Source organism: Melospiza melodia, unplaced genomic scaffold (genome assembly GCF_035770615.1).
Source record: "Melospiza melodia melodia isolate bMelMel2 unplaced genomic scaffold, bMelMel2.pri scaffold_18, whole genome shotgun sequence".
Lineage (NCBI taxonomy): Eukaryota > Metazoa > Chordata > Aves > Passeriformes > Passerellidae > Melospiza > Melospiza melodia.
The window spans coordinates 3,723,753-3,746,251 of NW_026948525.1; the positions used below are offsets into that span (position 1 = coordinate 3,723,753).

Sequence of the window (22,499 nt, forward strand, 5' to 3'; positions counted from 1 at the left end):
GTAGTGATCACACAGGCCTGGATTCTACCCTAACCCATTCTCCAGTACCTCTCCTCCCTGGATCCCCCTCAGATAGCTCACAAAATGGAGTCCCTCCTTTGGAAGGGGTTGTCAATGTCAAACTCCCTCCCACCCCCAGCTCTCTCATCGGGTCTTCCCCCTGTTTGGGTCCTACCCCTGCATCAGGAACCACCCCTGCATTGGGATCCAGCGCTTCCTTGCCTACTCCCGCTGCCCTACCCCCTCCAACTCAGCCCCGTTGCGGATCCCACACTGTCAGAGCCGGAAGTGTGAGGGGCGGTAACCGGAAGGCCGCCATCTTGGCTACCAAAGGCCCACAAAACCGGGCCTGGCCAGGCACCCCAAGGCCCCGCTCCTCTGCCAGAGACCAAGTTCCCTCTTCTGGAGAGGAGAGGGAAGGTTCATCCCACCTTCAGCATGAGCCTGAGGATTCTTGGCAGAGGATGGAGAAGCTGGCAGCTGAAGAGGGGGACTGGGAATTGGTAGCTAAAATACAAGCAGCACCGGTGCAGTACCAGAGGGGGGCTAACCCCCAATGGGAAGCTGTCACACACGGGAGATGAAAGACCGTTATAAAGCAGCGAAAGACCATGGGACAGGCTCACTGTATTTTAATAATTTCTTAAATGGAGTCATTGCTTCACATGTAATGGGGCTCACAATCTGCACCATTTTATGCACATCCTACTTTCTCCACTGAATTTGTTCTGTGAGAAGGAATGGGGAAAAATCTAATACAACAACTATTAAAACACTATGCTAGGGAAGACAGGCGGGCACACCTAACACTAGTCCATCTAGCCAGGGAGGAATATTTCATTAAACCTGCGAATCACGCAAGACACCTTCCTGAGCTGTGTTAGAAGAGATAAAAGTGCTGCAAACACAGCTCTCATGCAGACACCCAATGGAGCAACACCTACTCTAGATTTCACAGACAATCTGCAGGGACCTGGGAATACTTTATAAATTTTAGTGACCGCCTTACACAAGCAATAGAGAAGCAAGTTGAACATCTAAAATTCAGGAAGGTACTACTTCCTACCCTTGCTGAAACAAATCTTAACAACACCTGAAAAGACATATTACCCTCTCTACCCCTCACCCCAAAACCTACCATCGCACAAATGGTCGAGGCATGCACACTCAGGGCATCCTTACACTGTGATGCCAGCCTACATAAGGCTACCAGTGAGGGTAGAGGGTAGAGGGTAGTAGAGGTGCTAGTAGCCTCCCAAGCTATACCCTGACATACACATGAAAAAGGACCTTGCTTTAAATCTAGGGAGATGGGGAGATGAGGCATTTTTGACAGAATCGTAAAAATACAGGGTGTTAGCAGGGACCTTCTAGCTGTCACAGCCACTGTCCTCACTGCCCCCCTCGTCCACACGCTTTCCAACACCAGCTAAACCACTGGCCTGCAGGAAACCCCACACAGATGCAGAAAGGCCCTGCGCAATGACACCAAATGCGAGGCTGTTCTGCCCTACTCTACCCATCATCGTGGAGAACCAGCACAGGGCCCTTCTCAGATCCAGCAGGACAGCTCAATCGCTGCAGAAAACTCGACAGAAGACAGCTCTGCCCTGGAACCCAAAGGCAGCTGCTAAGAGCCTTTTCAATTCCAATCCACGATATTTATGCTCACCATATTCCCATAAGCAAATACAGGCCTGAAGAACGGCCCAGAGACATTTTGATTTAAACCAACACCGGGGAAGGGATGGAGACACTCACTGTACTACCTGAGATACTCGCCTTGACGTCTTTGCAGGAGATACCTGTCCAGGCTTTATGCTTATTACCCACACTTTTCATTCCAAAAGGAACAGTTATAGCCAGAGCCTACCTCCCACGGGACATGAACACCACACCAGCTGATCCAATGGTGATGTGGGCACAGATTATGGGCAGAAATAGATCCATTCTAAAGTGTGCTTTGTCATGTAAAGGGAGAAAGAGATGTCTTTCAGGACTATTAGATACAGGAGCTGGCATCACCATAATTTCCCTCTCTGATTGGCAAAAAGAATGGCCACTGGTTCCAGCTTCTGAATTGATTATTGGCATTGGGAGAGCCACTACCAGCTTCTGGAGTCAAGGTACCATCTGCATGGAAGGTCCTGAGGGCACAGTGGTACAGGAAGATCATTCGTCACCTGGGCACCAATAACAATTAGAGAAAAGACCTCTTGTCTCAAAGGGGGACAAGGCTAGAGATCATATCAACACCTCAAGATTTCTAGATGGGGCAATCGAGCAGCACGCCACACTTCAGTTAACCTGGAAGACCAACGACCCCATATGGGTGGATCAGAGGGTACTCCCAGGCAGAAAGTTAAAGGCCCTGCAGTCCCTTGTGCAGCAGCAGCTGTCTGTGGGCCACGTTGTACCATCTACTAGCCCCTGCAATGCGCCTGTGTTTGACATAAAAAAGCCTGGCAAAGACAAGAGGCGGCTCCTGCAGGACCTCAGGAAAATCAACAAGGTCATTGAGGACATGGGTGCCCTCCAGTCCAGCCTGCCCTCAGCCTCCAAGTTACATCAATTTTGGCAGATGGTTGTTATACATCTAAATGACTGCTCTTTTGACTTCTGCTTGCACCCCAATGAAAGCCCCTTGTTTGCCTTTTCCGTCCCCAAATCGACAAGCACCTTAACAGAGGAACCCACGGACTGCGTTGCCTCAAAGAAATGGAGAAGAGCCCAACTACTTGTCAATGCCTTGCAGCTTAAATTCCCTCGCCCAGGTGGAAAAGATGTCCTAATGCTATCATTTTTCATTATATGGACCATAAATTAGTTTGTGCAGAAGCTCAAATAATTTTGGACATTGCAGTACAAGATGTCATCACGGCAGTAGAGCAGAAAGGTTTTGAGATTGCAGTAAATAAAGTCCAAAAGACAGCCCACTGGAAGCAACTCGGCCTAAAAAGCACAGAGAGAACCATCACACCCCAAACACTGCACATCAAGGACATCCCAAAGACTCTGCAAGAACTCCACCAACTCTGTGGAAGCATCAGTTGGGTCAGTTCACTGCTGGGAATCACCACAGAAGAACTCATGCCACTGTTCCTGCTCCTTAAAGGCAGTGAAGGATTCGATTCCCGTGATCACTGACACCACAGGCAGAAGCAGCTGTACAGAAGTATCCAGGGTGATTCAAACTAAACAGGCACACAGATACCACACTACTTTTCCTTTCTCCCTGGCAATCCTTGGTGTAAGTCCAAAATTCCATATATTTTTGTTTCAGTGGGACTCAACTATCTCAGATCCTCTGATAATAATTGAATGTGTTTTCAGATCTCACCAACCTACTAAAATGATAACAACCCCACAGAAAATTATTGCACAACTAATCAGGAAAGGTAGAAAACATCAGTGTTCCCTTGCAGGAAGAGACCTTGTGAATATATACTTACTTCTCACTCAGGAGCACCTCAATTGCCTACTTCGAACATCTGAACCACTGCAATACGCCTTAGACAGTCTTTAAACAGGCAAAGATGAGCCACCAATTCTACCATCAAACCATTTCTGTGCTGCACAGGATGTTCAAAATTACCCGAGACCTGGCAAGATCCATTGTAGCCACCTGCCCAAATTGTCAGAACATGGCCTTGCTTCTGTCAGAGCTGAAGTCAATCCAAGAGGACTAGAGAGTCTCCACATCTGGCAATCAGACATCACACACTCAGCCTCTTTTGCCAGATGAAAATACATCCATGTCTCAATCAAAACCTTTTCCAGTGGGATTTTTGCCTCTGCCAATGCTGGTGAAAAATCAAAAGATGATGCTATAAAACTTTACTTTTTTGTTTTTTCCACCTTAGCAGTTCCACAGGAAATTAAAACTGATAATGCTCCTGCTTATACCTCACACTGATTCCAACAAGTTTCTCACCACTGGGGTATAAAACATGTCACAGGCATGCCACACTCCACCACAGGACAGTCCATAGCTGAGAGGGCCAACTGATCCATCAAAAGGATCCTTGATCAACTGATCTGGGGAGTGCAGATATTATCTTCCATTGAGAGACTGGCCAAGGCCTTTTACATATTCAACTTTTTGAACAACTCATTTATGGAGCCAACTCCCCCCATCATCATGCATTTTACTAATTCAACTGCAGCCCAATTAAAAGAACAGCCACCTGTGTTGATCAAAGACCCTGAATCTAAACAATTTATGGGCCCTTTTCCATTATTTACTTGGGGAAGAGAAGTTGCCCTTGTCTCTACAGCAACATTCCTGAGTTGGAATCCCAGCAAAATACATAAAAACTCTTTCTGGAAACGGTGAGGCAAACACCAGAGCCACCATCAGAAGTACAGAATGAAAGCCTAAGAGAGACAGTGGCTGCCTGGAAAAGAAGAAGGAGAAGGACAGAAGAAGATCTTCTAAGCAGCGTTGACCACACACACCAAAACCAAGATAGCTCAGACACCACTAACCAGGATATATGAATTAACCTTTGTAAAAATTATATTTAAGCATTGATATATGATTCTTCTAATAAGCTGTGTTCATACCCTTGGCTTACAGAAGAGAAAGTTTAGTGGGAACACAACTTAAGTTTCATCTTCTAATCTATTTATCTGTTTACTTTTAGGCAATCCAAGCCTCCAGAAAATAAATCAGCTAAAGTCAGAGGATGCAGCCGTTTGTAGTCGCTGCAGCAGGAATCTGGATGCTCCTTACTGAGCCACATGCCTTCAACTGGGCGCTTCCACAGACAAGCCACAATGGCCATGGCTGTCAGGCATTTGAAGGCAGGTGTTTTTTCTACCTGCTGTCACATAGGGAGTCAGTACACCAGGGCATCCAGCGGCTAAAAGATCAAGGAAACAAGATCCAGATAGAAGGCAACAACGACTGGTTCACTGGATTTTGCAAACACTGGGGGTTGCAAGGCTGGCTTTCATCTTTAGTTAAGACTGTTGTGTGGGCTTTGTTTCTTGTATTCATTGGGTTGGTTATTTTATCCTTTTTTGCTTAATACCTCCAAAAGCCTATGGCAGAAGCCTTCTTTATAGACAACAAAAAGGGGGAGATGTGAGGGCCCAGGGGCCTACCACTGAAACTGTAATACCTAAGGGCAAAGTGACCAAGGTAAAAAAAGTTGCCGCTCCGAATGCAATGGTGTCGCCCATGGGCATTTGCAGGCTCATGGTGATGCAGCATGTTTTGCTGGCATCACCCAGTTCAACTGCTGCATTTTCCTTATATGTTCTCCCTCAGAACGTTCCAACTCTCTTGTATCAATTTGGTCCTGGCTTACTGTAATGATCCTGCGCTGTTCACCCCCACATTGTGTGCCCAGCCCCATTTTGTCTCCATTCCAGGACCCTCTTCAGCACAATCCAGACTATGTCAATTTCCACACAACGATCCCTCTCTTGCCTCATCCATCACCCATCCAAGCAAGCCGATTCCCACCACTGCGAGTGCAGGTCCCTCACAGACGTTGCTGTGGGCAGGCTGATACACAGGAACTGAGTGCAACAGGGACCAGGCCTCTAATAAAGGGCATGAATCCCACAGCCCACGCAACCCAAATCCCTGCATGTCTTTTCTTTTACCTTATTCTCTCAGTTCTCAAGCCACATTCTGCATTTTTTTCTGACTGAGAACTTGGCTTCTCTCTCTCCTGTCTGCAGGTTAGGCCACATGTGTGACCCTGCAGGAACAGCCTGACCTACAGGGAAGTGGGAGAAGACCCTTGGTCAGGAAATGTAGTGACAGGACAAGGGGGAATGGGATCAAACTCCAAGAGGTAGAAGAGATTTGATGATGGGAAGAAGTTCTTTACTCTCAGGGTGCTTGTCTCTGACACAGGGGCCAGTGCAGAGAGGCTGTGGATGCCCCATCCCCAGCAACGTCCAAGCCCAGGTGGGACAGGGGCCGCAGCAACCTGCTGTGCTGGGAGCTTGCTCAGCTTGGAGCCACATCATCTTAAGGGTCCCTTCCAAGCCAAACCATTCAAGGATTTGATCATTCTGCAGTCCCCATCTCCCTCTGCACAGCACCCCTGAAACTTCAGTGACATCACAGCTCCCAGAGGGTTCCAGGTGGAACGTCCAGGACCTGGAAATGAGCACAGCAGACAGTTCACCGGCTGCCAAGGGTCAGTTGCTGCTCACCCTGCACTCTGACCCTCAGCGCTGAGCTGCTGCTGCTGCCTGGGCTTTCCCTGCCGCCTGCTCCGGAGCGCCAATCCCAGCACAATGTGCTCTGCTGTGCCAATGGAGGTACAGTGCCATGCCAGGCAGGGGGCACCCAGCTTGGGCAGGCTGCAGCCATGTGGCAATGGATGGTGTGGGACAGGAAGCCCACTGGGAGATTGTGCTGCCCCTTGCAGACTGACAGAGACACTGTGGAGGACATGGAAGTGGACCTGGGCCTGGATGAGGAAGAGATGATGGAGGTGGACTCCTCCTCTACTTCCATGTCCTCCACTGTTGAGGACATGGAAGTAGACGAGAAGGACAACATCGAAGAGATGGAGGTGGATGAGGAGGATAACACAGAGGAGATGGAAGTTGACATAAAGGATGAGGAGGAGCCCATGGTCCTTGGATGAAGATGCAGCCCCACAGGTAAGACAGGCAGACGCTTCCCACGCCCTGCCCACACACACACTGGGTCCCCTGACGCCAGGCTGGGGCTGGGCTGGATGGCCCCGCTCAGGGACACGGTGCCCGCAGGGGGCCTGGATTGTGCTGCCACAAGCACCAGCCCCGGCCTGCCCTGCGCTTGCCTGGGGCCACGCCAGCCCTGCCAGCCCCGGCCCAGTCCCTGGGGCCCAGCTGCCAGCCCTGCTGGGCCCAGTGCTGCCGGCTGAGTCCAGCTCTGCTGCTTCCTTTCTTCCAGGACTGATACACATGATGGCACAGATGCCACGCCTTTGTAAATACATTTGAAACTTTTGAAGATTTCTGTAAATACGTTTGAAAGTTTAGAAGATTTCTGCAAATACGTTCCTTCCATTTGAAGTTCTCTGTAAATACGTTTTGAAGATTGTTAGCCCATCGGATCCCGTGTAAATATGTTCTGTACATTGTTGGTGTTGTTGTTGTTATAACAATTGTTATAATGACACATGTTGTGTAAATCCAAGATTTGCCGATCTTTGGCAAATAAATACTGTTTCTTTTTAAAACCTGACTTCTCTTGGCCATTCCTTTGGGCACAGGCAGCCTTTGCACACTTGTGGGTTCCACTTGTTCCGCGTTCCCGGGGCTGGAGGTCCCTGGGGGTGTTGGCACGGCCACACCGGGGCTGGGGGTCCCTGTGCACAGGGGCTCCCACTGACACCACTCCTGGCAGTGGGCACTGCTGCTCTTCCTGGCCTGGGGCACAGCGCTGTCCCCAAGAGCTCAGCTCTCACCAGCTCTCACACAGGGAGCTCTCACAGCACTGGCCCCTGCAGCCATGCCACCAAAGCTGGCAGCAAACCTTCAGCCACCCTTCCTGCTGCAGCCACAGGCACTCCTGGGCCAAGAGCCGCCGTCAGGCCACAGCCATGCAAAATCCACCTGCACGCTCTCAAGCCCACCACAGCCTTGGCAACTGGGCCACCTGCACCTGGGCTGCTGCAGGGGCTGATCTTTAAGCCTTGCAGCCTCCAAAGGCCCTGGGCTCTGCTTCCCAGCCTGCTCTGCACTGCCCTGAGCCCGCATTGTTCCAGAGACAAAAGCCAAGCCAGGGCATCCTCACCCTGCTCGCATTCCTGCTGCTGCCAGCGGCCACTGGCCCCTGGGCCCCACTTGGGTGACAGCTGCAGGGACAGGGCAGCCTGTGCTGGCCAGGGGGCACCGGGCTTTGGGCCCTGCGCCTGCTGCTGCTGCTGCTGCTGCTGCTGCTGCTGCTGCTGGGGGCCATGGGCCCAACAGGTTCCCAAGCTCAGCCCCTGCCCGGGCAGCTCCTCACAAAGCCCCACACTCCCCGAGCATCCCCAGCACAGCTGCCAGCGGGAAACCCCACGGGCTTCAGGAAAGAAATTCCCCATAGTGACTAAACCAAGGGGTCCAAGGGGAAAGTCAGCACAAGCTGATGTTTACAGCACCTTGACAATGCTGGCTGCAGAGCAGGTGAGATCTCCAGGGCCTCTGGCAGTGCCTGCTCTGCACGTGAGCCTGTGCGGCTGCTCCCAGTGGGACACAGCACCGGGCTCAGGCCAGCCCTCAGCCCCTCACAGATGATCCCAAGGAGCAGGCTCAGAAAGCAGTTTCAGACCACTGCCTGCAGATATTTCAAAGGACTACATGTCATTCAAGGAAGCCACCTTGCACATTTAGTATTGGTGTTGTGGCATGACAAGCCATCAAGGTGCCTCTCAATCTGCACTCAGGGCACTTCCACTGCCATCCCAAGGGGAGCACAAAGGACAGGCCTCAGCTTTCAGCACTTCTGAGCTCCTTACTAGCAATGATATCTCAGGAGGACGCAGGGTTTGCAGGCCCAGGGGCCTATTACTGGAACTATAATACCTCACGACAAAAATGACAAATTAAAGTGAAGTGAGACAGCCCTCAAAATACAATGTTTTATCAGTTTTATCAAGGCTTGCTGAATGCACCGTTGGCACCCTCCAGCAGCATGAGGGATGAGGGCTGGCTCAGCTGCTGAAGCTCAGGGGACATTTTGAAACCTCTGCATCCAGAGCCACCAGAGCAATCAATGGGGAGACAGCCGCCTGCAGTGCAGCATCCTTGGGTGATTTTTTAGTCCTCTGGGTGGGCCACCCTTTACATCATGGGCAGCTCTGGGTAACAAATTATCCAAAGATGAGAGGGATACATAATTTCGAGTTAGGGAGTTCTCCTTTTAGAGGGAAAGACTGTTGCTAAGGGAAGTTGGAAGTTGCTTGTTCATTGGCTCTTTAAAGAGTTCCCAGTCATTTTTGTGTGTTCTGTTCATCTTATAGCATTCTGGGACTGAGTTAGGGAAAGTCTCTATTTTTAGAAAACTCAGGGTGTTAGAAGAGTTGCAAAATTTTCCCCACTTTTTCATATGATTTATAGAGTTTTCTGAAAGGTTCAAAGTTCTAATATTCAACCCAGACTCTTTTCTGCCCCTGGAATTCCTGACCCCACTGATACCAAGATAAGGATGAGAGACGGAAACTGCTGTAAAGCACAGACAAGCCACCTGCTGTCTGACATCTTCCCTCCTTCTCTACCCCCTGCCCACGTCTGTAGTGATCACACAGGCCTGGATTCTACCCTAACCCATTCTCCAGTACCTCTCCTCCCTGGATCCCCCTCAGATAGCTCACAAAATGGAGTCCCTCCTTTGGAAGGGGTTGTCAATGTCAAACTCCCTCCCACCCCCAGCTCTCTCATCGGGTCTTCCCCCTGTTTGGGTCCTACCCCTGCATCAGGAACCACCCCTGCATTGGGATCCAGCGCTTCCTTGCCTACTCCCGCTGCCCTACCCCCTCCAACTCAGCCCCTTGCGGATCCCACACTGTCGGAGCCGGAAGTGTGAGGGGCGGTAACCGGAAGGCCGCCATCTTGGCTACCAAAGGCCCACAAAACCGGGCCTGGCCAGTCACCCCAAGGCCCCGCTCCTCTGCCAAAGAACAAGTTCCCTCTTCTGGAGAGGAGAGGGAAGGTTCATCCCACCTTCAGCATGAGCCTGAGGATTCTTGGCAGAGGATGGAGAAGCTGGCAGCTGAAGAGGGGGACTGGGAATTGGTAGCTAAAATACAAGCAGCACCGGTGCAGTACCAGAGGGGGGCTAACCCCCAATGGGAAGCTGTCACACACGGGAGATGAAAGACCGTTATAAAGCAGCGAAAGACCATGGGACAGGCTCACTGTATTTTAATAATTTCTTAAATGGAGTCATTGCTTCACATGTAATGGGGCTCACAATCTGCACCATTTTATGCACATCCTACTTTCTCCACTGAATTTGTTCTGTGAGAAGGAATGGGGAAAAATCTAATACAACAACTATTAAAACACTATGCTAGGGAAGACAGGCGGGCACACCTAACACTAGTCCATCTAGCCAGGGAGGAATATTTCATTAAACCTGCGAATCACGCAAGACACCTTCCTGAGCTGTGTTAGAAGAGATAAAAGTGCTGCAAACACAGCTCTCATGCAGACACCCAATGGAGCAACACCTACTCTAGATTTCACAGACAATCTGCAGGGACCTGGGAATACTTTATAAATTTTAGTGACCGCCTTACACAAGCAATAGAGAAGCAAGTTGAACATCTAAAATTCAGGAAGGTACTACTTCCTACCCTTGCTGAAACAAATCTTAACAACACCTGAAAAGACATATTACCCTCTCTACCCCTCACCCCAAAACCTACCATCGCACAAATGGTCGAGGCATGCACACTCAGGGCATCCTTACACTGTGATGCCAGCCTACATAAGGCTACCAGTGAGGGTAGAGGGTAGAGGGTAGTAGAGGTGCTAGTAGCCTCCCAAGCTATACCCTGACATACACATGAAAAAGGACCTTGCTTTAAATCTAGGGAGATGGGGAGATGAGGCATTTTTGACAGAATCGTAAAAATACAGGGTGTTAGCAGGGACCTTCTAGCTGTCACAGCCACTGTCCTCACTGCCCCCCTCGTCCACACGCTTTCCAACACCAGCTAAACCACTGGCCTGCAGGAAACCCCACACAGATGCAGAAAGGCCCTGCGCAATGACACCAAATGCGAGGCTGTTCTGCCCTACTCTACCCATCATCGTGGAGAACCAGCACAGGGCCCTTCTCAGATCCAGCAGGACAGCTCGATCGCTGCAGAAAACTCGACAGAAGACAGCTCTGCCCTGGAACCCAAAGGCAGCTGCTAAGAGCCTTTTCAATTCCAATCCACGATATTTATGCTCACCATATTCCCATAAGCAAATACAGGCCTGAAGAACGGCCCAGAGACATTTTGATTTAAACCAACACCGGGGAAGGGATGGAGACACTCACTGTACTACCTGAGATACTCGCCTTGACGTCTTTGCAGGAGATACCTGTCCAGGCTTTATGCTTATTACCCACACTTTTCATTCCAAAAGGAACAGTTATAGCCAGAGCCTACCTCCCACGGGACATGAACACCACACCAGCTGATCCAATGGTGATGTGGGCACAGATTATGGGCAGAAATAGATCCATTCTAAAGTGTGCTTTGTCATGTAAAGGGAGAAAGAGATGTCTTTCAGGACTATTAGATACAGGAGCTGGCATCACCATAATTTCCCTCTCTGATTGGCAAAAAGAATGGCCACTGGTTCCAGCTTCTGAATTGATTATTGGCATTGGGAGAGCCACTACCAGCTTCTGGAGTCAAGGTACCATCTGCATGGAAGGTCCTGAGGGCACAGTGGTACAGGAAGATCATTCGTCACCTGGGCACCAATAACAATTAGAGAAAAGACCTCTTGTCTCAAAGGGGGACAAGGCTAGAGATCATATCAACACCTCAAGATTTCTAGATGGGGCAATCGAGCAGCACGCCACACTTCAGTTAACCTGGAAGACCAACGACCCCATATGGGTGGATCAGAGGGTACTCCCAGGCAGAAAGTTAAAGGCCCTGCAGTCCCTTGTGCAGCAGCAGCTGTCTGTGGGCCACGTTGTACCATCTACTAGCCCCTGCAATGCGCCTGTGTTTGACATAAAAAAGCCTGGCAAAGACAAGAGGCGGCTCCTGCAGGACCTCAGGAAAATCAACAAGGTCATTGAGGACATGGGTGCCCTCCAGTCCAGCCTGCCCTCAGCCTCCAAGTTACATCAATTTTGGCAGATGGTTGTTATACATCTAAATGACTGCTCTTTTGACTTCTGCTTGCACCCCAATGAAAGCCCCTTGTTTGCCTTTTCCGTCCCCAAATCGACAAGCACCTTAACAGAGGAACCCACGGACTGCGTTGCCTCAAAGAAATGGAGAAGAGCCCAACTACTTGTCAATGCCTTGCAGCTTAAATTCCCTCGCCCAGGTGGAAAAGATGTCCTAATGCTATCATTTTTCATTATATGGACCATAAATTAGTTTGTGCAGAAGCTCAAATAATTTTGGACATTGCAGTACAAGATGTCATCACGGCAGTAGAGCAGAAAGGTTTTGAGATTGCAGTAAATAAAGTCCAAAAGACAGCCCACTGGAAGCAACTCGGCCTAAAAAGCACAGAGAGAACCATCACACCCCAAACACTGCACATCAAGGACATCCCAAAGACTCTGCAAGAACTCCACCAACTCTGTGGAAGCATCAGTTGGGTCAGTTCACTGCTGGGAATCACCACAGAAGAACTCATGCCACTGTTCCTGCTCCTTAAAGGCAGTGAAGGATTCGATTCCCGTGATCACTGACACCACAGGCAGAAGCAGCTGTACAGAAGTATCCAGGGTGATTCAAACTAAACAGGCACACAGATACCACACTACTTTTCCTTTCTCCCTGGCAATCCTTGGTGTAAGTCCAAAATTCCATATATTTTTGTTTCAGTGGGACTCAACTATCTCAGATCCTCTGATAATAATTGAATGTGTTTTCAGATCTCACCAACCTACTAAAATGATAACAACCCCACAGAAAATTATTGCACAACTAATCAGGAAAGGTAGAAAACATCAGTGTTCCCTTGCAGGAAGAGACCTTGTGAATATATACTTACTTCTCACTCAGGAGCACCTCAATTGCCTACTTCGAACATCTGAACCACTGCAATACGCCTTAGACAGTCTTTAAACAGGCAAAGATGAGCCACCAATTCTACCATCAAACCATTTCTGTGCTGCACAGGATGTTCAAAATTACCCGAGACCTGGCAAGATCCATTGTAGCCACCTGCCCAAATTGTCAGAACATGGCCTTGCTTCTGTCAGAGCTGAAGTCAATCCAAGAGGACTAGAGAGTCTCCACATCTGGCAATCAGACATCACACACTCAGCCTCTTTTGCCAGATGAAAATACATCCATGTCTCAATCAAAACCTTTTCCAGTGGGATTTTTGCCTCTGCCAATGCTGGTGAAAAATCAAAAGATGATGCTATAAAACTTTACTTTTTTGTTTTTTCCACCTTAGCAGTTCCACAGGAAATTAAAACTGATAATGCTCCTGCTTATACCTCACACTGATTCCAACAAGTTTCTCACCACTGGGGTATAAAACATGTCACAGGCATGCCACACTCCACCACAGGACAGTCCATAGCTGAGAGGGCCAACTGATCCATCAAAAGGATCCTTGATCAACTGATCTGGGGAGTGCAGATATTATCTTCCATTGAGAGACTGGCCAAGGCCTTTTACATATTCAACTTTTTGAACAACTCATTTATGGAGCCAACTCCCCCCATCATCATGCATTTTACTAATTCAACTGCAGCCCAATTAAAAGAACAGCCACCTGTGTTGATCAAAGACCCTGAATCTAAACAATTTATGGGCCCTTTTCCATTATTTACTTGGGGAAGAGAAGTTGCCCTTGTCTCTACAGCAACATTCCTGAGTTGGAATCCCAGCAAAATACATAAAAACTCTTTCTGGAAACGGTGAGGCAAACACCAGAGCCACCATCAGAAGTACAGAATGAAAGCCTAAGAGAGACAGTGGCTGCCTGGAAAAGAAGAAGGAGAAGGACAGAAGAAGATCTTCTAAGCAGCGTTGACCACACACACCAAAACCAAGATAGCTCAGACACCACTAACCAGGATATATGAATTAACCTTTGTAAAAATTATATTTAAGCATTGATATATGATTCTTCTAATAAGCTGTGTTCATACCCTTGGCTTACAGAAGAGAAAGTTTAGTGGGAACACAACTTAAGTTTCATCTTCTAATCTATTTATCTGTTTACTTTTAGGCAATCCAAGCCTCCAGAAAATAAATCAGCTAAAGTCAGAGGATGCAGCCGTTTGTAGTCGCTGCAGCAGGAATCTGGATGCTCCTTACTGAGCCACATGCCTTCAACTGGGCGCTTCCACAGACAAGCCACAATGGCCATGGCTGTCAGGCATTTGAAGGCAGGTGTTTTTTCTACCTGCTGTCACATAGGGAGTCAGTACACCAGGGCATCCAGCGGCTAAAAGATCAAGGAAACAAGATCCAGATAGAAGGCAACAACGACTGGTTCACTGGATTTTGCAAACACTGGGGGTTGCAAGGCTGGCTTTCATCTTTAGTTAAGACTGTTGTGTGGGCTTTGTTTCTTGTATTCATTGGGTTGGTTATTTTATCCTTTTTTGCTTAATACCTCCAAAAGCCTATGGCAGAAGCCTTCTTTATAGACAACAAAAAGGGGGAGATGTGAGGGCCCAGGGGCCTACCACTGAAACTGTAATACCTAAGGGCAAAGTGACCAAGGTAAAAAAAGTCGCCGCTCCGAATGCAATGGTGTCGCCCATGGGCATTTGCAGGCTCATGGTGATGCAGCATGTTTTGCTGGCATCACCCAGTTCAACTGCTGCATTTTCCTTATATGTTCTCCCTCAGAACGTTCCAACTCTCTTGTATCAATTTGGTCCTGGCTTACTGTAATGATCCTGCGCTGTTCACCCCCACATTGTGTGCCCAGCCCCATTTTGTCTCCATTCCAGGACCCTCTTCAGCACAATCCAGACTATGTCAATTTCCACACAACGATCCCTCTCTTGCCTCATCCATCACCCATCCAAGCAAGCCGATTCCCACCACTGCGAGTGCAGGTCCCTCACAGACGTTGCTGTGGGCAGGCTGATACACAGGAACTGAGTGCAACAGGGACCAGGCCTCTAATAAAGGGCATGAATCCCACAGCCCACGCAACCCAAATCCCTGCATGTCTTTTCTTTTACCTTATTCTCTCAGTTCTCAAGCCACATTCTGCATTTTTTTCTGACTGAGAACTTGGCTTCTCTCTCTCCTGTCTGCAGGTTAGGCCACATGTGTGACCCTGCAGGAACAGCCTGACCTACAGGGAAGTGGGAGAAGACCCTTGGTCAGGAAATGTAGTGACAGGACAAGGGGGAATGGGATCAAACTCCAAGAGGTAGAAGAGATTTGATGATGGGAAGAAGTTCTTTACTCTCAGGGTGCTTGTCTCTGACACAGGGGCCAGTGCAGAGAGGCTGTGGATGCCCCATCCCCAGCAACGTCCAAGCCCAGGTGGGACAGGGGTCACAGCAACCTGCTCTGCTGGGAGCTTGATCAGCTTGGAACCACATCATCTTAAGGGTCCCTTCCAAGCCAAACCATTCAAGGATTTGATCATTCTGCAGTCCCCATCTCCCTCTGCACAGCACCCCTGAAACTTCAGTGACATCACAGCTCCCAGAGGGTTCCAGGTGGAACGTCCAGGACCTGGAAACGAGCACAGCAGACAGTTCACTGGCTGCCAAGGGTCAGTTGCTGCTCACCCTGCACTCTGACCCTCAGCGCTGAGCTGCAGCTGCTGCCTGGGCTTTCCCTGCCGCCGGCTCTGGAGCGCCAATCCCAGCACAATGTGCTCTGCTGTGCCAATGGAGGTACAGTGCCATGCCAGGCAGGGGGCACCCAGCTTGGGCAGGCTGCAGCCATGTGGCAATGGATGGTGTGGGACAGGAAGCCCACTGGGAGATTGTGCTGCCCCTTGCAGACTGACAGAGACACTGTGGAGGCCATGGAAGTGGACCTGGGCCTGGATGAGGAAGAGATGATGGAGGTGGACTCCTCCTCTACTTCCATGTCCTCCCCTGTTGAGGACATGGAAGTAGACGAGGAGGACAACATCGAAGAGATGGAGGTGGATGAGGAGGATAACACAGAGGAGATGGAAGTTGACATAAAGGATGAGGAGGAGCCCATGGTCCTTGGATGAAGATGCAGCCCCACAGGTAAGACAGGCAGACGCTTCCCACGCCCTGCCCACACACACACTGGGTCCCCTGACGCCAGGCTGGGGCTGGGCTGGATGGCCCCGCTCAGGGACACGGTGCCCGCAGGGGGCCTGGATTGTGCTGCCACAAGCACCAGCCCCGGCCTGCCCTGCGCTTGCCTGGGGCCACGCCAGCCCTGCCAGCCCCAGCCCAGCCCCTGGGGCCCAGTTGCCAGCCCTGCTGGGCCCAGTGCTGCCAGCTGAGCCCAGCTCTGCTGCTTCCTTTTTTCCAGGACTGATACACATGATGGCACAGATGCCACGCCTTTGTAAATACATTTGAAACTTTTGAAGAATTCTGTAAATACGTTTGAAAGTTTAGAAGATTTCTGCAAATACGTTCCTTCCATTTGAAGTTCTCTGTAAATACGTTTTGAAGATTGTTAGCCCATCGGATCCCGTGTAAATATGTTCTGTACATTGTTGGTGTTGTTGTTGTTATAACAATTGTTATAATGACACATGTTGTGTAAATCCAAGATTTGCCGATCTTTGGCAAATAAATACTGTTTCTTTTTAAAACCTGACTTCTCTTGGCCATTCCTTTGGGCACAGGCAGCCTTTGCACACTTGTGGGTTCCACTTGTTCCGCGTTCCCGGGGCTGGAGGTCCCTGGGGGTGTTGGCACGGCCACACCGGGGCTGGGGGTCCCTGTGCACAGGGGCTCCCACTGACACCACTCCTGGCAGTGGGCACTGCTGCTCTTCCTGGCCTGGGGCACAGCGCTGTCCCCAAGAGCTCAGCTCTCACCAGCTCTCACACAGGGAGCTCTCACAGCACTGGCCCCTGCAGCCATGCCACCAAAGCAGGCAGCAAACCTTCAGCCACCCTTCCTGCTGCAGACACAGGCACTCCTGGGCCCAGAGCCGCCGTCAGGCCACAGCCATGCAAAATCCACCTGCACGCTCTCAAGCCCACCACAGCCTTGGCAACTGGGCCACCTGCACCTGGGCTGCTGCAGGGGCTGATCTTTAAGCCTTGCAGCCTCCAAAGGCCCTGGGCTCTGCTTCCCAGCCTGCTCTGCACTGCCCTGAGCCCGCATTGTTCCAGAGACAAAAGCCAGGCCAGGGCATCCTCACCCTGCTCGCATTCCTGCTGCTGCCAGCGGCCACTGGCCCCTGGGCCCCACTTGGGTGACAGCTGCAGGGACAGGGCAGCCTGTGCTGGCCAGGGGGCACCGGGCTTTGGGCCCTGCGCCTGCTGCTGCTGCTGCTGCTGCTGCTGCTGGGGGCCATGGGCCCAACAGGTCCCCAAGCTCAGCCCCTGCCCGGGCAGCTCCTCACAAAGCCCCACACTCCCCGAGCATCCCCAGCACAGCTGCCAGCGGGAAACCCCACGGGCTTCAGGAAAGAAATTCCCCATAGTGACTAAACCAAGGGGTCCAAGGGGAAAGTCAGTACAAGCTGATGTTTACAGCACCTTGACAATGCTGGCTGCAGAGCAGGTGAGATCTCCAGGGCCTCTGGCAGTGCCTGCTCTGCACGTGAGCCTGTGCGGCTGCTCCCAGTGGGACACAGCACCGGGCTCAGGCCAGCCCTCAGCCCCTCACAGATGATCCCAAGGAGCAGGCTCAGAAAGCAGTTTCAGACCACTGCCTGCAGATATTTCAAAGGACTACATGTCATTCAAGGAAGCCACCTTGCACATTTAGTATTGGTGTTGTGGCATGACAAGCCATCAAGGTGCCTCTCAATCTGCACTCAGGGCACTTCCACTGCCATCTCAAAGGGATCACAAAAGACAGGCCTCAGCTTTCAGCACTGCTGAGCTCCTCTCCCAGCAATAAAGCCTCAGGACAGGCAGGAACTGAGTGCACCAGGGAACCTGGCCTCTAATAAAAGGCATGAATCCCGGTGCCCACCCAAACCAATACCTTGCATTTTTCTACATTTCCCGTCTTCTCTCATCTCTCATGTCACTTTCCCAATTCTCTCTTACTGGGAACTTGGCTTCTCTCTCTCCTGTCTGCAGATTAGGCCAAACGTGTGACCCTGCAGGAACAGCCTGACCCACAGGGAAGTGGGAGAGGACTCTTGGTCAAGAACTGTAGTGACAGGACAAGGGAGAATGGGATAAAACTGCAAGAGTTGGAAGAGGTTTGATGATGGGAAGAAGTTCTTTACTCTCAGCGTGCTTGTCCCTGACACAGGGACCAGTGCAGAGAGGCTGTGGAGAGGCCCCATCCCCAGCAATATCCAAGGCCAGGTGGGACAGGGGCCGCAGCAACCTGCTCTGCTGGGAGCTTGCTCAGCTTGGAACCACATCATCTTAAGGGTCCCTTCCAAGCCAAACCATTCAAGGATTTGATCATTCTGCAGTCCCCATCTCCCTCTGCACAGCACCCCTGAAACTTCAGTGACATCACAGCTCCCAGAGGGTTCCAGGTGGAACGTCCAGGACCTGGAAACGAGCACAGCAGACAGTTCACTGGCTGCCAAGGGTCAGTTGCTGCTCACCCTGCACTCTGACCCTCAGCGCTGAGCTGCTGCTGCTGCCTGGGCTTTTTCTGCCGCCTGCTCTGGAGCGCCAATCCCAGCACAATGTGCTCTGCTGTGCCAATGGAGGTACAGTGCCATGCCAGGCAGGGGGCACCCAGCTTGGGCAGGCTGCAGCCATGTGGGAATGGATGGTGTGGGACAGGAAGCCCACTGGGAGATTGTGCTGCCCCTTGCAGACTGACAGAGACACTGTGGAGGACATGGAAGTGGACCTGGGCCTGGATGAGGAAGAGATGATGGAGGTGGACTCCTCCTCTACTTCCATGTCCTCCACTGTTGAGGACATGGAAGTAGACGAGGAGGACAACATCGAAGAGATGGAGGTGGATGAGGAGGATAACACAGAGGAGATGGAAGTTGACATAAAGGATGAGGAGGAGCCCATGGTCCTTGGATGAAGATGCAGCCCCACAGGTAAGACAGGCAGACGCTTCCCACGCCCTGCCCACACACACACTGGGTCCCCTGACGCCAGGCTGGGGCTGGGCTGGATGGCCCCGCTCAGGGACACGGTGCCCGCAGGGGGCCTGGATTGTGCTGCCACAAGCACCAGCCCCGGCCTGCCCTGCCCTTGCCTGGGGCCACGCCAGCCCTGCCAGCCCCGGCCCAGCCCCTGGGGCCCAGCTGCCAGCCCTGCTGGGCCCAGTGCTGCCAGCTGAGCCCAGCTCTGCTGCTTCCTTTCTTCCAGGACTGATACACATGATGGCACAGATGCCACACCTTTGTAAATACGTTTGAAACTTTTGAAGATTTCTGTAAATACGTTTGAAAGTTTAGAAGATTTCTGCAAATACGTTCCTTCCATTTGAAGTTCTCTGTAAATACGTTGTGAAGATTGTTAGCCCATCGGATCCCATGTAAATATGTTCTGTACATTGTTGGTGTTGTTGTTGTTATAACAATTGTTATAATGACACATGTTGTGTAAATCCAAGATTTGCCGATCTTTGGCAAATAAATACTGTTTCTTTTTAAAACCTGACTTCTCTTGGCCATTCCTTTGGGCACAGGCAGCCTTTGCACACTTGTGGGTTCCACTTGTTCCGCGTTCCCGGGGCTGGAGGTCCCTGGGGGTGTTGGCACGGCCACACCGGGGCTGGGGGTCCCTGTGCACAGGGGCTCCCACTGACACCACTCCTGGCACTGGGCACTGCTGCTCTTCCTGGCCTGGGGCACAGCGCTGTCCCCAAGAGCTCAGCTCTCACCAACTCTCACACAGGGAGCTCTCACAGCACTGGCCCCTGCAGCCATGCCACCAAAGCTGGCAGCAAACCTTCAGCCACCCTTCCTGCTGCAGCCACAGGCACTCCTGGGCCCAGAGCCGCCGTCAGGCCACAGCCATGCAAAATCCACCTGCACGGTCTCAAGCCCTTGGCAACTGGGCCACCTGCACCTGGGCTGCTGCAGGGGCTGATCTTTAAGCCTTGCAGCCTCCAAAGGCCCTGGGCTCTGCTTCCCAGCCTGCTCTGCACTGCCCTGAGCCCGCTTTGTTCCAGAGACAAAAGCCAGGCCAGGGCATCCTCACCCTGCCCGCATTCCGGCTGCTGCCAGCGGCCACTGGCCCCTGGGCCCCACTCGGGTGACAGCTGCAGGGACAGGGCAGCCTGTGCTGGCCAGGGAGCACGGGGCTTTGGGCCCTGCGCCTGCTGCTGCTGCTGCTGCTGCTGCTGGGGGCCATGGGCCCAACAGGGCCCCCAGCTCAGCCCCTGCCCGGGCAGCTGCCCCCAAAGCCCCACACTCCCCGAGCATCCCCAGCACAGCTGCCAGCAGGAAACCCCACGGGCTTCAGGAAAGAAATTCCCCATAGTGACTAAACCAAGGGGTCCAAGGGGAAAGTCAGCACCAGCTGAGGTTTACAGCACCTTGACAATGCTGGCTGCAGAGCAGGTGAGATCTCCAGGGCCTCTGGCAGTGCCTGCTCTGCACGTGAGCCTGTGCGGCTGCTCCCAGTGGGACACAGCACCGGGCTCAGGCCAGCCCTCAGCCCCTCACAGATGATACCAAGGAGCAGGCTCAGAAAGCAGTTTCAGACCACTGCCTGCAGATATTTCAAAGGACTACATGTCATTCAAGGAAGCCACCTTGCACATTTAGTATTGGTGTCGTGGCATGAGAAGTCATGAAGGTGCCTCTGATTGTGCACTCAGAGCACTTCCACTGCCATCCCAAAGGGATCACAAAAGACAGGCCTCAGCTTTCAGCACTGCTGGGCTCCTCACTCAGCAATGAAATCTCAGGAAGAGGAGGAATTATGTGCTCCAGAGATTCTGGACTGCAATAAACGGCATAAATTTCACAGGCTATCTAACCCAATGACTTGCATGTCTCTTTTTCCTCTTTCTCTCATCCCTCATGTCACTTTCCCCAAACCGTACCATTGCACATATGGCCGAGGCATCAACCATTAGGATATTCTTACACCTTTATGCCAGCCTAGCTAAGGCAACATTAGTTTGAGCAGAAGCTCAAATCATTTTGCATGTTGCAGTACAAGATGTCATCACCGCAGTACGGGAGAAAGGTTTTTAGATTGCAGCAGATAAATTCCAAAAGACAGTGTCCTGGAAGTAGCCTGGCCTAAAAAGCGCAAAGAGAACCATCACACTCCAAACACAGCCAATCAAGGACAACCCAAAGACTTTGCCAGAACTCCACAGGCTGTGTGGAAGCTGTTTTGATGTCGTGGCATGAGAAGCCATGAAGTGCTCTGAAAGTGCACTCAGGGTGCTTCCACTGCCATCCCAAATGGAACACAAAGGACAGCCCTCTGCTTTCAGCACTGCTGAGCTCCTCATCCAGCAATGAAGTCTCTGGAAGATGCAGGAATTGAGTGTACCAGGGAACCTGGCCTCTAATAAAAGGCATGAATACCACAGCCCACCCAACCCAAAGCCTTGTATAACTGTACCTTTTTCTTCTTCTCTCTTCTCTCGTGTCACCTTCCCCATATTCTCTGTCCGGGAGTTTGGCTTCTCTCTCTCCTGTCTGCAGGTTCAGCTGCACATGTGACCCTGCAGGAACAGCCTGACCTGCAAGCAAAGGTCACGTTATTTCAGAGCACTTCACTGCTCCAGCTTGGGGAGGAACTGGGAACTGAAGACATGTGCTCCTCCTTGGGAGCAGCTCCTCCCCATCCTGCACAGTGAGGAGTGGGATATCTACCACTGACCTCCTCCCATGCAGCAGCAGCCCTGAAGTGCTGCTTTTCCCTCCCAGAATTGCCACCCTGAGCCACCCAAGGTGTCCCTCCGCTGCCAGGCTGGCTCTGATCCACAGTGGAGGTGGAACCCTGAGCCCAGCAGACACTGATTCCCTCCCTTCTAGCCCAGGTCCTAGCAGAGCACTAAAACTCCACACTAGGAGTGGATTTGGAGGCTACATGGAGAAAAGGGAATTATGTCTGATTAGGGCAGACAGAATAAAATGCAGCTGCCAAAGGGAAATCAAAGCATCCCGCAGAGTACAGCCAGGTATGCTGCACATCAAGGCTGTGCTGGTGTAGAAATACTGTATTAAAAGGAATTTATGATCACTACTATCTGCCAACAAAAATACACAGAATACATTAACCTTCAGTTTTAAATGCAGAAAAGTTAGGAAATTCAGAGTGGTTTTCACCAAACACATCTCAATGGCCAGCCCAGCACTGGGATCAAAGGGAGGCAATATTTTGTTGCTACCTCTTGATGGCATTTCTTCTTCTCCTAATGCAGGAATTCTGCCTGCCCAGGACAGCAAGGATGCAGGTGAACAGCCACAGAGCTGCTCACAGATGGACAGACAGACCAAAGCTGCTCATCTTCCCCCTTCTGAGGAGGATTTCTTATTCAACCTTTACTTTCTCTCTTCCTTTTACCTAAAAAGATACTTGGGATAGAGTAACAGCTTGCAGGAGACAGGGAGCATCTCCTACCAAAGGGAAGTGAAGGCAAGGGTAATTATTTTGTAGAATAAGTACATGTACTCACAGATAAAATCTCTGATCTTGGGAACAAATGGATCGATCCCTCGCTGTTCAAGACCAAAGAGACATTTCCCTGATCAAAGGATCTGGTCCCTCCTGTGTAAGACTGGGATGTTTGTCACAATTCACAC

At 51.0% G+C, this 22,499-nt stretch overlaps 1 protein-coding gene across 1 annotated transcript in view; it reads right to left on the bottom strand.

Annotated features, from left to right (window-relative positions):
- LOC134433488 (nucleotide exchange factor SIL1-like) overlaps positions 1-21,408 on the bottom strand; it is a 36,552-nt gene extending 15,144 nt beyond the window's left edge. Inside the window, exon 1 of the mRNA XM_063182340.1 lies at positions 21,313-21,408. The gene's annotated coding sequence lies outside the window, so the exon portion shown is untranslated. The remainder of the gene's footprint in view (positions 1-21,312) is intronic.
- Between the last annotated feature and the right edge of the window lie 1,091 nt (positions 21,409-22,499).